An 8,150-nucleotide genomic window follows, 5' to 3' on the forward strand; every position below is an offset into this window, starting at 1 on the left:
CCATGCCCTACAGAGTATTTACCCCCTCCCCGCTCAGCTCGTTGTCGCCGTGTGGGGGCTTGGTGGGCGGCTGCCGGAGTGTGATGCTCCTTGGGACAGTCCTCTGTCCTTTTCTAGCCTTGTGCTCCTGCTGCCGTCCTCTTCAATTCTGCTGGGCACCTTTTACTTTTCATTCTGTTTCGTTTTTCTCCCCCTTCTCCTATCTGCTTGCCGTTTCCTGCCGACCTTTTGCTTGTTCTGGTTCTTCCCTTGAACTTCTTCTATTTTGACGCCCGGTTGCTTGAGGAGGCATACTCTTGCACCCGTAGAACTGTAGTACCCGACGTCGAGAGTGAAGGGAACCTTTTATTGTCAATCCCCCTTTCGTCACTGAACCCGATCTCGACGGACTGTCGGTTTCTTAAGGTGGCGTTTGTGGGGCGTATACTCACGACGCACCCCTAGGAGGCCCCGGCAAGATCGGCGATAGCTTCTTGTTGGGTGTCTTGCCTCTAATTGTGACTCCATGGTGGGTGTGGGGGCACATTCGTGAATGAATTCTTCTTTTCTTAATGATGATGACCCCTGTTTCGGCTGCTTCTGGTTTACCTTCTCATGCTCGTGGGGTGGGCGACCAAGCCCCCGAGTCTGTCCGTGTTGGAAGACCGGGCTCTGTAGCCTCCGCTGCATTGGGCCCCGACCTTGCTCCTCCTCTGGCTTCTCTGACTCCTTCCCCTGGCTCCCTTCCCTCCTCTGTGGTTGGGTCGAGCCCCAAGCCCCCAGTGGTGACTACCTCGTCCCCTGGCGCGGCTCCTTCTCTAGTTGTAACTACTGCGCCTTTTAACCCCTCTCTCTCTGGGGGTTCTCACCGCCGTCCTCGTCACGGCCGCCCTCGCTCGATTCCTTCCAGTTCTGCTACCTATCAAGCCTTGTTTGGTCCCGCTTCGTGGGCCAAATATTTTGATCTCCTCCCTCTTGATTCTGTGCCTCCTGACGATTTCTCCCTCCATCGACATCTCGTTGATTCCGTGGATGCCTCCATTACTTTCAACCCCACTCGTCTCGGTACACGTGTCGTTGCTGCTCCTTCTCAGGATGCTGCTTCCCGCTTGGCTGCCTTATCCTGCCTTGGCGAGACCCCTGTTCGGGTCTCGAAGAACGCTCAGTTGAATGCCAGTGTTGGCACTATTTTGCTCCCGCCCCATGTTGCGACCGGCGTTCGGGACCTGCGCGACTGCCACGACGATATTCGACATATCCTTGCTGCCCAGGGCCATTCTATTCTCCAGGTGGACACGTTTACTCGTCCCCCTCGTGGTAGTCGCCGTCAACCCCTCCGGGTTGTGAAGATTACCTTTGATGGTAGGACCCTTCCACCCTCTGTCATTCTTGCTGGTGCCAGGTGCTCTGTCCAGGAGTACATTCCTTCTCCCCGGCTCTGCAACAAGTGCTGGAGGTTTGGGCATGGTGCCCTCCGCTGCTCTGGGACTGTCTCTCTCTGTCCTTTGTGTGGTGGCGAAGGTCACTCTAAGTCGGAGTGCACTTCTTCCCAGGCTCGTTGCCTCAACTGCGGTGAGGCCCATCCTACCTTCTCCCGTGCGTGTGTCCATTACAAGCTTGAGGCAGCCGTCCTCAACTTGAAGCACCGGGAGCGTTTATCTTTTCCTGAGGCGAGACGCCAGGTTCGCCGGCTCCTGCCTTATGCTAATATCTCTTATGCTCGCGTGTTGCGCTCTTCCTCTCCTCGTCCTTCCCGCCTTCCTCAGACTCACAACCGTTTCCGGACCTTGGACCCTGCTGCGCCCACTGCCCCCTCCTCTGTTCCTTTGGGTTCTCTCCCGAAGGATCCTCCTCCTGGTCCTCTGTCTAGGGTTCCCCTTCCTTCTACCCGGTCTGTCGTGTCTCCTGTGTCTTCTTCCTCGTCTCCCTCCGTTCCTCCTTCCCATCCTTCCCCTCCGTCTCTTGACTCTCCCCGCCGCCTGTCGGTGCGGGCTGATGTCCATCGGCCGTCATGTGTGCTCTCGTTCAGCTTCTCCTGTTGAGACGCTAGAATCCGTTGCCCACTACGTGGTTGCTGGGACACCTGTCTCTTTACGTCAGAAGCGTAAACCTGGCTCCTCTCGTTCCTCCTCCCCGGCGGGTAAGAAGGTTTCGCTTTCTTCCTCGGCCCCTACTTCTGCCTCTCTCGCTCCTTCCCCTCCCATTTCGGTGGTTGCGCCCCCCCTGTTCCTGCTATGGAGGTTTCTTTAGCCCCCGCTTCCCTCTCAGTTGTTGCCCTTGCTGAGGTACGCTCCCCTCTTTCTACCCCTCCTCTTCCTGCTGCTGTCCTTGCCTGCTCCTCTCCGTTGTCTATTCCTCTTCCTCCTCCTCCTCCTCCGGACCCTGCCCACCCACCTCTGATCTGTTCTCACGTTTCCTTCCCTCCGTCTTTGCTCAGTTTACCCATGCCCCCTAACCCTGACTTTGCTGACCCTGATCCCGACCCTGATATTCTTTAACGTGCTCTGTTGCTCTTTCGCCTTTGTTTCTTCCTTGTTCTCTGTTTTTGTCCTTTCTCTTCTCGTCGTTGTTCATTCATCAATGGAACGTTCGAGGTTATTACGCTAATTTCCTCGAACTCCAACTTCTGATTTCGCGGTTTTCGCCCCTTTGTGTCTGTCTCCAGGAGCCGATGCTTGGTGCTCGTCCTGGTCGTTTTCGTGGCTATTCCTTTCTCTCTCCCCCCCTCCCCCCCAGCTGTTGCTGGGGCTTCTAATTCTTCTGCTCTTTTGATTCGTGCTGATGTTCCCTTTGTGCCTTTACTTTTTCCTTCGCCTCTCCATTGTTCTGCTGCTCGTATCTTTGTGGGGAAATGGTACACTGTTTGTTCCATTTATCTCCCCCCGAGTGTCCCGCTTTCTCTTCCTGATTTGAAACACCTCCTAGACTCCTTGCCGGAGCCTGTGCTCCTGCTGGGTGACTTCAATTGTCGTCATTCTCTTTGGGGTGACGTTCTGACGAATACCCGGGGTCGCCTTCTTGAGCCGTTTCTCCTCTCTTCTTCCCTGTCTCTTCTGAATTCTGGTGAGCCCACTCATTTGGACTCTCGGACTCGCACCCTTTCTTGTCTTGATCTTTCTCTCTGCTCTTCTTCTCTTTACTTAGATTTCACGTGGCAGGTTCTTGATGACCTCCATGGAAGTGATCATTTCCCCATCCTTGTTTCCTTTTTCTCTTTTCACCCTTCCCTCTCTTTCCCTAGGTGGCAGTTTGCTAAGGCGGACTGGACCCTATTTTCCCTCAGTGCTACTCTCTCTGACCTCTCCCTTCTGCCTCTCTCTCGCGCTCTCCCCCTTTTTCATGACACTGTCTTCAACGCTGCCCTCCGCTCTATTCCTCGCTCTTCCTCTCGGGGTCCACGGAAGTGCGTTCCCTAGTGGAATGCGGACTGTGCTCGGGCTGTCCACTGTAAGCGTGCAGCCTGGAAGAGGCACCGCCGTAGGCAGACGACCGATTCTTTTCTTTTCTTTCGGAAAGCTAGTGCGGTGGCCCGTAGGGCCATCCGTACGGCTAAACGTGAATGTTGGGCGTCTTATGTCTCAACAATTACGTCCGAAACTCCTCTGGCCCAGATCTGGAAGCGTATCCGCAAGATAGCGGGTAAATTCGTTCCTGATGTTTCACCGGTCCTTCACCTCCATGATACTCTTGTGGCGGACTCGTTGCAGATCGCTTCAGTACTGGGTTCCCACTTTTCTTGTTAGCTCTGGTCTTCATCTTCCCCAATCTTTTCTTCTTCGTAAACCTGTCCTTGAGTCTCGTCCTTTAGATTTCTGCACTCGTCTTCAACTTCCCTATAATGATCCCTTCTCTCTCTCTGAACTTCGTTCTGCCCTGGCCCTCTGCGGTTCTACGGCGGCAGGCTCCGATGGTATTCATTATGAGATGCTTCGCCATCTCCCTCCGTGCACGTCTCAGCATTTACTGAGTCTGTATAATCGGATCTGGGAGTCGTCGTCAGTCCCTGAGGACTGGCTCGATGCCGTTGTCCTCCCTGTTCGCAAACCGGGGTCTCTGGGTACTTCCCCTAAGGACTTTCGCCCTATTGCTCTCACAAGTTGTGTCTGCAAACTCTTTGAACGTATGGTTAACGTTCGTCTGATGTGGTTCCTGGAACACCATCACCTCCTCTCCCCTTCTCAATTTGGTTTCCGCAAGTGCCGCAGCACGACAGATGTCCTGGTGAACTTGGAGGTCTATATTCGTACTGCTTTTGCTGCGAAGACCTCCGTTGTTGCCGTCCTTTTTGACCTGGAAAAGGCTTAAGACACCACTTGGAGATATCATATTGTATCTCAACTTCATTCTTTTGGCCTTCGTGGTCATCTCCCTCTCTTTCTCCGCAGCTTCCTCTCCCGTCGTTCCTTTCGGGTGCGCCTTGGTACCGCGCACTCTGCCTCTTTTCAGCAATACGAAGGTGTGCCCCAGGGTAGTGTTCTGAGCACTACTCTTTTTCTGGTTGCCCTCAATGGTCTTCTTTCTTCTCTTCCTTCTGGTGTCTTCTCCGCTCTCTATGTCGATGATCTTACCCTTTGCTGTCAGGGTGATGATTTGCCTCTTCTTCAGCGCCGGCTTCAACTTGCAATTGATGCCGTGTCGTCTTGGGCCACCGATCATGGCTTCAAGTTCTCTACTTCTAAGACTTGTGCCATGACTTTTACGCGGAAACGGGTTGTTCTTCGTCCCTCTTTGTCACTTTATGGTCATCCCCTTGAATACAAAGATTCCGCAAAGCTTTTGGGGTTGTTCCTTGACACTCGTTTGTCTTGGTCTCCCCATATCTCTTACCTCCGTGTTGAGTGCTCTAAGCCCCTTTACCTCCTTCGGGTCTTGTCCCATACTTCTTGGGGAGCAGATAGGCGCACTCTCCTTGCTTTACATTCCTCTCTCGTCCTGTCTAAGCTCGATTATGGTTGCCCTGCTTACTCGTCTGCTTCTCCTTCTACTCTTCGCCGTCTTGATGCTTTGCACCATACTGGGTTGCGCCTCAGTTCTGGTGCCTTTCGTTCGACTCCCGTCCTTAGCTTGTATGTTGACACTGGCTTCCTGTCTCTCCAGGACCGCCGTGATCGCTACTGTCTTCGCTATCTTGCACGGTCCTTACAACATCCTTCCTTTCGCCTCTGTCGTGCTTTAACTTTTACCCCTCCTGCGGTTCCTGTTCCTCTTCACTACCTCCCTCTTTCTGTCCGGTTATCTCGCCTCCAGGATTCTCTTTCCGTTCGTATTTCTAATGTTTCTCCTCGTATTGTTCCTTCTTTGCCCCTGTGGAGAGTCCCTCTTCCGCGGTTTTGTACTTCCTTGACCCGTATCACTAAAGCTTTTACCCCTCCTACGGTTCTAAAACGCCTTTTCCTTGAGCACTTTTCTTCTCACTCCCGCTCCGTTTCTGTCTTCACCGATGGGTCTAAGTCGGCAGACGGTGTTGGCTACTCTGTTGTTTTTTCCTGATCGCACTTATATGTGTCGCTTACCTCCGGAGACTAGTATCTTTACAGCGGAACTTTATGCTATTCTCTATGCTCTTCGTCTCCTGCTTTCTCGTCGTCAGTCCTCCTTTGTAGTTGTTGTTGACTCTCGTAGTGCCCTCATGGCTCTCGGGTCCTTTAATCCGGTTCATCCAGTAGTTGTCGAGATCCAGCATTGGCTGTTTCTTGTTCACAGTAAATTTAAGTCGGTTGAGTTTTGTTGGGTTCCCAGCCATATTGGTGTGTCTTTCAATGAGCGTGCGGATGCTGCCGCCAAGGAAGCTGTCCGCTCTTGTCCCATCTCTCGTAAAGGCATTCCGTATTCCGACTTTTACCCGGTTATCCATTCCTCAGTCCTTACCCGTTGGCAGGCTTCTTGGTTGTCTGTTACTGGTAACAAGCTACGTACTCTTAAATGTTGTGTTTCCTCGTGGCCGTCCTCCTACCACCGTAACCGGCGGTGGGAAACAGCTCTGGCGGGATTGCGTATTGGGCATACTCGCTTAACCCATGGTCACTTGATGGAGCGCCGCCCTGCTCCTTATTGTCCTAGTTGCATTGTCCCTCTTACGGTCGTGCATGTCCTTCTTGAATGTCCTGACTTCCAGGACGAGCGTGTGTCTTGCTTTCCGACCGCCCCTCGCGGTCACCTGTCCCTCAATAGAATTCTTGGTGACTCGGATACTTTTGATATCGTTCGCCTTATGCGTTTTTGTTCTCGTATTGGCATCCTTGGTGATATCTAGCGCCCTCTGATTATTTTGCGCATTTGATGGTGCTACATAGCCTTCCCGGTTTGGTGCCTTCTTTTGATAATTACTTACTTACTTACAGAGTATTTATGTTGAAATTCTACATTTCAATTCTTTAGATGTTTACCCAACATAGAACCTATTATAGTCTTTACAAGGTATTTTATAAATGACAGTTATCACTACGCAGGCTGTTTCTAATTAGTTTACCAACAGTATTTTTGTAATTAAACAATACATGTATATCAAAGTTTCAAGGCCTTGTCCATGTTTTCAAACCTAGAGAAATATGGTAAACATAACACAATCTTTGGACGAATTTTCTCACTGCATATATTATAATATGTACGACGTGCTTTGCTGTGGCAAACTTCCAAAAAACTCAGTGGATAACAAAGCTTGAGACCAATACAATCAATATTCTTAAACCCTTCATCTAAGAATTCTTGAGTAACAATCTGAAGAGCTCTTAGATACACAGAGGAAAAAATAATTTTGTTCACATTGTATCTGTCCTGAAAAATAATGAACATAAGATAAATTATTCGTAGGTTTCTGTAGACACTAAACTTTAGTGAAAAATCTTTCCTATGAATAAGTATATCTAAGAATAGCAAACTTTTATCAATTACAGTTTCCATAGTAAATTTTATAGAGGTGACTTGATTATTAAGTTTAGCTACAAATTTGTCTGTGTTGACATCTGTATCTTCTTCTTGAGATCTTCTTCTTGAGATCTTCTTCTTGAGATGATTTCGGGGCTTTAGTGATTCGCGGGGCTTCTCTGCGGCCGGGTCCTCGACCAGGCCTCCACCCCCAGGAAGCAGCTCGTGACAGCTGACTAAACACCCAGATACCTATTTACTGCTAGGTAACAGGGGCATAGGGTGAAAGAAAATCTGCCCCTTGTTTCTCGCCGGCGCCCGGGATAGAACCCGTGACCACAGGATCACAAGTCCAGCGTGTTGTCCGCTCGGCCGACCGGCTCCCGACCGACTGTAGGCCATATACCCAAAATATTATCAACATATCTAAACCAGGGAATGATTCCAGGGGCAATTTATGAAACAAATTTCTTTTCAAAGAATTCCATGTACAAATTTGAAAGCAATGATGATAAAGGGTTCCCCATTGCCATTCCAAAAGTCTGTAAATAATACTCATTAATAAAGGAAAATTTACATTCTTTTCCCAACATCCCAACAGCACTTGGTGGTAAGTTTGGGCATAGATATTTCATCGAATTAGCTCACTTTGTAGGGTCACGTGAGCAACGCAAATGCGAACAAGCTTGAGTTTTCTGGGGTGTGGAGTTTTCAGTTGCATATTGGCTTGGGGACCTTTCAAGCTTGTTCGGTTTTTGTGTTGCTCACGTGGCCCCCACAAAGTGAGGTAATTCGATGAAATATCTATGCCCAAGCTTACCACCAAGTCTGTCGGGATGTTGGGTAAATAGCCTTGGCTACCAATGTCTTTTGTAAAGTCAGTTGGTTGAGCGGTTAAAGAACTGGGTACGCCATGGTGCAGAGTGCTCCTGGCTGTCTGGGTTCGAATCTTTGCCTTTCCAGTGAATGCAATTTAAGCTTTGTTAATCTTTATTCATATGACAGGTTTCTAATTTGGGGGATTAACTTCCTTCCTACGCTGGACACGTTCAAGTGAATTCTATTCTATATCCATTCTATAGTACGGCGACCAAAGATGAACTGCATAATCTAAATGGGGCCTAATCAGAGCAAGATATAGCCGAAGAACAACACCAGGTGTCTTTTTACTAACACTTTGATTAATAAATCCCAGTGTCCTTTTTGCCTTATTACGAACATTCATGCATTAATCTTTTGATTTTAAAGTCTTACTAATCATAACTCCCATATATCCCTTTCACAATCCGACTTAGCAATCTCAACAC

The sequence above is a fragment of the Procambarus clarkii genome, chromosome 6 (assembly GCF_040958095.1).
Source record: "Procambarus clarkii isolate CNS0578487 chromosome 6, FALCON_Pclarkii_2.0, whole genome shotgun sequence".
Lineage (NCBI taxonomy): Eukaryota > Metazoa > Arthropoda > Malacostraca > Decapoda > Cambaridae > Procambarus > Procambarus clarkii.